Source organism: Nicotiana tabacum, chromosome 9, assembly GCF_000715075.1.
Source record: "Nicotiana tabacum cultivar K326 chromosome 9, ASM71507v2, whole genome shotgun sequence".
NCBI lineage: Eukaryota > Viridiplantae > Streptophyta > Magnoliopsida > Solanales > Solanaceae > Nicotiana > Nicotiana tabacum.
This window is the reverse complement of record NC_134088.1, coordinates 10,414,051-10,422,757: the sequence shown is the minus strand read 5'-3', so window position 1 is coordinate 10,422,757 and position 8,707 is coordinate 10,414,051. Positions and strand designations below refer to the sequence as shown.

The 8,707-nt window shown below is 34.2% G+C and overlaps 4 non-coding genes across 4 annotated transcripts; all 4 read left to right on the top strand.

The window, feature by feature from the left end:
• Positions 1–2,116: 2,116 nt before the first annotated feature.
• LOC142164522 (U2 spliceosomal RNA) lies at positions 2,117–2,312 on the top strand. The gene has a single exon (XR_012695283.1). It is a non-coding gene; the product is annotated as a U2 spliceosomal RNA (small nuclear RNA).
• Positions 2,313–3,278: 966 nt separating this feature from the next.
• On the top strand, positions 3,279–3,439 carry LOC142164519 (U1 spliceosomal RNA). Its single transcript, XR_012695281.1, has one exon. It is a non-coding gene; the product is annotated as a U1 spliceosomal RNA (small nuclear RNA).
• A 1,504-nt stretch (positions 3,440–4,943) lies between these two features.
• On the top strand, positions 4,944–5,139 carry LOC142164523 (U2 spliceosomal RNA). Its single transcript, XR_012695284.1, has one exon. It is a non-coding gene; the product is annotated as a U2 spliceosomal RNA (small nuclear RNA).
• A 1,725-nt stretch (positions 5,140–6,864) lies between these two features.
• On the top strand, positions 6,865–7,023 carry LOC142164520 (U1 spliceosomal RNA). Its single transcript, XR_012695282.1, has one exon. It is a non-coding gene; the product is annotated as a U1 spliceosomal RNA (small nuclear RNA).
• Positions 7,024–8,707: the final 1,684 nt, after the last annotated feature.

Sequence of the window (8,707 nt, the reverse complement as noted above, 5' to 3'; positions counted from 1 at the left end):
CAGGGAACGGGTAAGGGATGTGATCCTGAGCCGTTGGATTCATGGAGATGGATGGCTGGGATCTAAGACGCTTAATACGACGTCGTTTGGACTTATGAGAGACCCGGTCATGTGGACTGGGCCACTGTATCGATTTGGGCCTGATTTCTATTTGGATTTTTTGGCCCAAACCGAGTATCCTTATTATTTTTAACTCTTCTTCTTTTTCTACTTTTAATTAACAATTAATAAAAATTCTAAAATAATTTGTAAAACCAAAATTAGCCTATGACAATGTTAAACCTTTAACAACAATTAACACACAAGGTCAAACATTTAATTAAAAAAAATAAAATTAGACAAAGGCACACATAAATGACAAAATGCAACAAAATGCATATTTTGTAATTTTTCTTTTAAAATAAAACATGGCTTAATTAATTCAAAAATGTACAATTGAATCTTAAATGTGCATGCAACATGTATTTTTGTATTTTTTAATTAAGCACAACAAAGATAAACATTTACGGATGACATAATTACCAAAATATCACGCAAATTCTCAAAATTGTACATAGATGAAATTTGTTTTATTTTTGATTTCTTTGGAGTAGTTTTCGTGAAACAAAAATCACGTGCTCACACTTAGCATCGGAGAATGCTTTTAGCGCAACAATATTTCAAATCGGAGATCATAGAGGCCTAATTCAAACAGAAACCTTCCTAGAAGGTGGCTGCGTAGATTAGGTGCTCTTCAAAAGAATTATATTTGTATGTGAGATTTTAAAGTTCTATTAATAAAATAACAAGCTCTAAGCGTTGAATTTTTTTTATGAATTGTCTTAGTTACTTAATACTTTGAAATTATATTAAATAAATTATAACTCTATTATAAATTTACAATTACTAGAATATTTCATTACATGTCTATTGTTTTAATATTTTATAATTCTTTACTTAGTTTTCTAATTTCCGTTTTAACATTTAAGTTTATTAAATAAGTCAAAAAACTAGCCATTGCAAACTTTAAAAACTTAGTCATTTTTAAAAACTAGACGTTTTTTCTAAAAAAAACTACACTTAAGGCCCACGAACCTGTCCCGTCCCGTTTGTTAGCGGGACGGGATGAGCCAACCGTTTCATCCCGTTTGTCCTGTCCCGCCACCGTCCCCTTAATTTGGTCCCGTCCTGTTGGACAGCCATAATGGCTGATAAAAACACTCACATAACCTAGTACATGCAGAGGCGGATCCAGGATTTGAGGCTTATGGGTTCCTACCGTAATTTCAAATTAATATGCAATAATAATTGGGTTCACAGTCATATGTTTATCTTTAGTAAATTTCTTAATATAAATACAGAGTCTACGCAAAAGTTACTGGATTCCAGAAAACCCGTAGTTTATTCACTCGGTCCGCTCCTGAGTACATGAGTCATGACCATCAATAATGGGTTCCGATGTGTATTATAAAAATTTTCTTCTCAGCCTCTTACAAAAAATGGGTTCTAATTTCTAACTACTACTACAACAACTATTTTCATATAATAATAATCCCACAGCTAATCCCTCTTCCCACCTGAGATTATCAACAAAGAATCGTGTATAGAACCAGAAGTTCTATTAAATTAAGCCACTCCTTTTTAGTTTGACATTATTTGGTAGGAGTCTAGAGGCGAATCTAGAATTTGAAGTTGCGGGTGCACTTTTTTATTCAACTAAATTTTGCTTTGTATCTAGGGTGCCCACTATTAATATATCATTATTTTATAAAGACATATACTTGTATACACGGAATTTTGTCGAACTTTACGTGTGCCGGTGAACCCTCTGCATAGGTCCCCTAGGGTTCTATTAAATTAAGCCACTCCTTTATAGTTTCACATTATTTGGTAGAACAGACATTCAGATCATGACTTTTTTTTTTTTTGGCTGAAATTTTTCTTGTCGATTAAAATAGACGTGAAAATAATATGCTCTGCATAAGGTGAGAAGAATTAGTTACTTCGCTTGGCATAAAGAGGCGCGCATACATGAAACATAAAATTCTCAATCTGCAGGAAATCCCACATCGAAGCTAACAAAAGCCAGAAAGGAGAGAACTGATATAAAAGCAGCAGGCCGTGAACAAGCTAAACCATACCTTTCTCGGCCTTTTGGCTAAGATCAAGTGTAGTATCTGTTCTTATCAGTTTAATATCTGATATGTGAGTCATCGACTCACACGATATTAACTCAATTTTTTAAGGGGGAGAGTCCATTAAGGTAGCTTGCTATCTGGCCTCTCAAGCGTCGCCCATGCGTTGCACTACTGCATGGGCCAGGCGCACCCCGCCAAATTTAGTCTAAATTTCTTAACGGGCCTTGCTTAATATTGCCTAATTAGTATGTGATTTTGTACTTTGATTATACAAAAATGTTACTGACCCAAAGTAATATGTACGTGAAAAAAAGAAAGAAGGGAGATATTTATCTTCCTATTATGATCATGTGGCAATGACTCATAATTTTAAACATTAGAGTTGGTTAACCCTATTTTGAAACAAAGACATATTAAAAAAGGTTAGTGTAGACTAATTTTGATGTTACTAATTTAAATAAAATTCGTGGATTTATGGACTGCGTTAACAATCTCTATAGAGAATAAATACACTAGAAATTATTCTCTTTTCGTATTATTACATTTTATTTTCATAAGAGGAACAAAAGGACATATTTATTAAAATAGTTTGCCGATAACTTTTTTTAAAGAAATATACATCTTGAAACCGAATTAAAACAGAGAGAATTTCTCACACTTAGGATATTTGTTTGATCGACCTATAATTGGATGAAATTGCAAAATCTTATTGTTTTTAAAAGGCAAAATACCTTAAACCACTCCTAAATTTGGTTCAGATTATTAGTATTCACCCCTAAATCTTATTGTCACGCGGATTTTTCTGAAAAAGGTAAAAAAATATTTTATTTTTCAAAAAAATACCACATAGACAGAAAAATTCACGTGGAAGGTGAATGCACCCGCACTTTTTGCCACATCAACGTCTAGGGGGTAATGACCCTCAAAAGGCCAAGTTAAGGGAGGTAATTAAGACCGGACATAGCTCGGGAAAGATTCTAATAATTTGAGCCAAGTTTAAGGGTAGTTTAAGGTATTTTGCCTTTTAAAATTCTGAAGATGTAAATGTCACAAAAGAGTGTTTTTCTGACTTCATTGGTTGATTAATCCCACATCGGCAAATACTAACTGAGAATGAGCAAATGTTGTACAACAAAACTTGGGCTATGCTGACTGTATAACATACTTACCTGGACGGGGTTGAAGGGCGATCAAGAAGGCCCATGGCCTAGACTTGTGACCTCCATTGCACTTTGGAGGGGTGCTAGCCTAAGGTCGGCCCAAGTGGTCGAACCTACGTTATAATTTGTGGCAGTGGGAGCCTGCGTTCGCGCAGCCCCTATCCAATCCTCAGTTCAAACTTTTGGGCCTCTGGTCCTATTCTTGAATCATCTGTTTGTTATTCTTATCGAAAGAGATGCAATACCTGTTAAACTTTCTATCCATGGGGTAAGTGAGGTAAAAAAGAAAAAATCAAGATCAAGGATCAATTACACTTAATACATTTAAGATTTGGTATATAAAATTTTATGTTCGTCTAATAAGCCGTTTGGACTAAGAGAATCTCTTGAAATTTTTTTGATAACTTTTGTTTAGTTAAATTCTTTTCCAAAAAGTTCTTTAATTTTTTTCTTTAAGTTCTCTAATTGTCGCCTTTTTCCTAAAACTGTGTTAGCTACATATAACAGCTTGTTTGGATGGTTGTTCCCATTGTATCATATTGTATTATTATCTCAAAACAATGTTAGTTTTGATTTTTTCATTAAAATTGGTTGTACTGTATTGTTAAATTCATTATCCGAAACAATGAAAGTCCCCTTTTTTGAAACAACCGATTTGATATGGTGGAATTGTTTCCTTTTGAAGTGCGAAGTATTTGGACGACGAGCTCAGTTGCTTTTGGGTGTGAAGTCTGAAGGGCCTCCCAAAGGGTATGAAAGGAGTTGGGTTTTGTAAGCAGTGGCGGAGCCACATGGAACAAAGGGTTGCCGGAAAATTACAATGTATTGCTAGATAATTTTTTTTATTTTATGTATATATTTATTATATGTTGACTCCCCTTAACTTTTCGATGTATCTAATTATTTATATTTTGATACCCTTTAATGAAAATTCTGGCTTCGCCCCTATTTGTAAGGTGAAGCAGATAATTAGTTGTGAATTGATTGATCTACCCTAAACATAGGACGTCAAATTTTGTTTCTCGCAGTATAGCTCAAAGTGGCTCATGTATGTTATTTCATGTATGTTATTCTTTCAGTATAAGGGTCAGCTCGGTGCACGAAACATCCTGTGTTCATCCAGAATCTGGGAAAGGGCCGTACTCCAAAGGGTATGTAGGCAGACTACCATAATGCAAACATCAATAGTTGATTCTACGGCTCGAACCCATGACGGTTACAAGAAACAACTTTACCGTTGCTCCAAGACTCCCCTTCATGTTATCATTCAATATATGCACATATAAGCATTTCTTTTTAGATACTTGTATTGTTGGACCTTACTTGGGTAATTATCTTTGACATAACTCTGTTTGTTTAAGATTACCAACATTTAATATTGATAAAAAAAGAAGAAGCACGAGGTTCAATATCGGCCAAATGGTAGAACAGATCTTTAAATCATAATCATTTTTTTGGCTGATATTTCATCTTTGTCCATTAACTGAATGTGGAACTTATAAACTTAGCATATGGAGAGAAAAAGAGTTAGTATTGTGCCTTCAGGCTAAAAGTTGGGTATATGAACATAAAATTCTCCAGCCAACAGAAATACCACATCCAAAGCTAACAAAAGCCAGAAAGGAGAGAATTGGTATAAAACAGCAAGCCAAGTACATGGTAAAGCATACCTTTCTCGGCCTTTTGGCTAAGATCAAGTGTAGTATCTGTTCTTATCAGTTTAATATCTGATATGTGAGTCATCGACTCACATGATATTAACTCATTTGTTTAAGGGGAAGGGTCCATTAAGGTAGCTTGCTACCTGGACCTTTGCGCGTCGTTTTGGTGTTGCACTACGGCCAAATCCTGGCGCACCCCACCAAATTTAGTCTAAATTTTTTAACGGGTCTTGCTTTTTATTTGCTAAATCAATATATGTATTTTTGAACTTAAGCATTGAATCTAGTTAGAACATTTAGCGACGTCGTTATGTATTTTTCTAGCCATTTACAAGAATCCATAGTCAAAGTGAAGTTACAAAACTTGCATCATTATTTCCATGGTGAAGAATGAAAATAATTGGTACCAATATTTGCCAAAAATTTAAAAAGCTTATATAGTATATTGAAACTCAGCATTCTACTGCAAGTTTTCTGTTTGTATTATTAGGGTTAGTTTTGTATTTCTGCTTTAGTTGTTAGATTGGTGTGCTTGTTATTGCCCTTTCTCTTTTTTCACCCTGAGCCGAGGATCTACCGGAAATAGCCTCCCTGCCTTATAAAGGAAGTGGTAAGGTCTGAGTACACTCTACCCTCCTCAGACCTCACTACTCGGACTACACTATGTTTGTTGTTGTAGCTTTCTAAATGAATAAATGTTATGGTCTCCAGATCTTTTGCAAATCTCCTTTCTTTCTCATGTTTATGAAATTTGTTTAGACGAATTAGTGGCGCAGTATATATTCAGAGAAACTAATTATGATGAATAGTCTAAAGACATAATTTTGTAAATGCCACTTTCACCTTCACTAGAAGTTCTTGAATTTAAGCAATGAGAATTGAGAATCTTTCAGGGAGGAAAAATTTAAACTCTTTTTGGTAGGCTGCCTCGGGTTCTCAGATTCTTGAGCCGAGGGTCTATCGAAAATAACCTCTTTATCTTTCAAAGTAGGAATAAAATTTGTGTATACATTATCCTCCCTATATTAGTTGGATTAGTGTATCTCGAATATTGGATGGTTAAACTTATAAGTCCAGTCTTTAGTTTTCATCCGTCCATTATATTTTCAATGTACTTAGATATATTGCACATATTTGATTATTCAAAAACTATGAACTTCTATAGTTCCGAAGGTTAATATGCTGCGACAAATTTTTCAAAGAAAAGAAAAATCACCCTAGAAGATAGAAAATTTAGCATTAAAAAGTCTTATTTAGACATATTTAATAATGGAAATTTGGCTAGAATCTTTCTTCCTTAGTTTATTAATCCCACACTGGCCAATACAAACAGAGAATGAGGAAATGCTGGGAGAAATTTAAAAATAGCCAGATTTATGACTGGTCGTTCTCAAAAGTAATCGAAATTTAGCCACTTTTCATGTAAAGATAAATCTAAACGAAAACACTGTTCAAAACCCAGAAAATACGCCAGTATTTTATGTTGGAGTTCCAGAATAAGTATACTTGAACTCCAACATATTATACTGGAGTTCCAGGATAAGTATGCTGGAACTCCGGCATAATATGATGGAGTTCCAGCATAAGTACACTAGAACTCCAACATAATATACTGGAGTTCCAGCAAGTATATCTGTCCAGCATAATATACTGGAGTTTGGAGCACCGGTGCTCTAGTCTCCAGTATATTATACTGGAGCCAACAAAGTATACCGGTCCAACATAATATGCTGGAGTTCATATACAGATGCACCGAACTCCAGTATATTATGCTGGACCGGTCTTTGTTGCAGCAAAATAGTGGCTATTTTTTATTGACTTGGTAAACGCTGGCTATTTTTTAATGACCAGTCCGAAAACTGGCTATACCATGCTATTTTTACGGAAATGTTGTACAATAAAATTTGGGCTAAGCTGACGGTTAACATACTTACCTGGACGAGGTCAATGGGTGATCAAAAAGGCCTTGCCTAGGCTTGTGACCTCCATTGCACTTTGGAGGGGTGCTAGCCTAAGATCGGCCCAAATGGTCGAGTCTACGTCATAATTTGTGATAGTGGAGGCCTCCATTCGCGCGACCCCTACCCAATCCTCATTCTAAACTTTTGGGCTTATAGCCCAGTTTCAGCTTGAGGTTGGCCCAAGTGAACACTCAATGAAATCCCAGTGGAGAGTCATTGTATAAAGGATTAGTTACCTCCTGTAGCAAATATTGATATCTTATTTATTTTAAATAAATACCCTTTTAAAAAAATTATATTCCATAGCTACCTTTTGATTTTTTATAACCAAATATCTATTTATGGTCACCTCCTACCATTAAGCCATAAAATAAGTTTTGTATTATTTTTCTCTCTCCCCTCAAATTTATCCCCTCAAAAGTGAAAGAAAGGTAATTCGAAAAAGCTGCCAACTGAGAAATCGAAATGTGGCTGCCAACTGAGAAGTGCCTAGTCTGCTCGATTTCCTCTATTCTAATAATCAAAAGTGAAGAAAGATGAAGGAGATGAATAGTAAGAACGAAACCAGGTGTTGAAACTCCATCTCAGTACAAGAAAGAAAGGTAATTCGATGCTTCCGAAACCAAGGGTCGACACATACTTCCGAAAGCCAATAATTATAAGGATTAGTTACTGGATACTGATGCTGCTTCAACGAGACAATATTAGGGTTGCTCTTGAACAAAGACGACGGAGTTGGGGGCTGAGCAGCTTGAATTTTCTGTTAATATTTTTCAATGTATTTCAATGTATCTCGCTGTATTTTCATGTATTTCATTGTATTCATTGTCGTTTTTTTATTGTATTTCAATGTATCTCGCTGTTTTCTATGTATTTCATTGTATTCATTATCTTTTTTTTCATTGTATTTCAATATATCCCGATGTATTCTATGTATTTTATTGTATTCACTGTCTCACTATATTCCATGCATATATATATATTTTAATTAATATAATTTTTGTTTTCAGATGTATTATATAATTTCTCTGAAGATTGCTATGTTTTTGGGGTGTTTTTCAGTTGAGAATCTTTTTTATAACTGGAAATACAAATTTATGTGTTATAATTGAGTTTGTTGAGTTATATTAGGAGTCTATTATGTTAATTGATTCACTTTCCGTTTAAAAACAGTGTAATCCCCTATTTCACGCCGTGAATACAGTCGAATACAATAATCTGTCCAGCTGTAATCTCATGTTTCACGTCATGAATACAGTCAAATACACTCGAATACAATAATATGTCCAGCTGTAATCTCATGTTTCACGCCATGAATACAGTCGAATACACTCGAATACAACAACTGATTAGTTGGACTTCCCTGATTCACGCCTATTTTTGCTATTGTATTCATGAATACAGTAGCTTAAATACATCTAATACATCTTATAACAACAGAAAACATATCTACAATCCGTAATATAGTAAATGGTATCTATAGATAGCTAATTACCACTAAAGGATAGTGCTTTACGAAAAATTCTCTTGTATAAATGTGTTTTGGATCTTCCAATTACATCCAATACAACATGATAAATACAAAATTATTTAAAATTATGTCCTTTTCGAATGAAAGTTTTCCTAATATTTTTAGATTGTCATTATATTTCACCAAAAGTCTTTCTTGGTATGTTTTTATTCAATTGAGCATTTGAATTTTTCTATTTGTTTAACTATGTTTTTATTTTAGTTGATTGAATGACCATCAATTGACTACCTATTTATTACATATTGCTAGGGTAAATATTTAGGTGGTTGTTGAACAA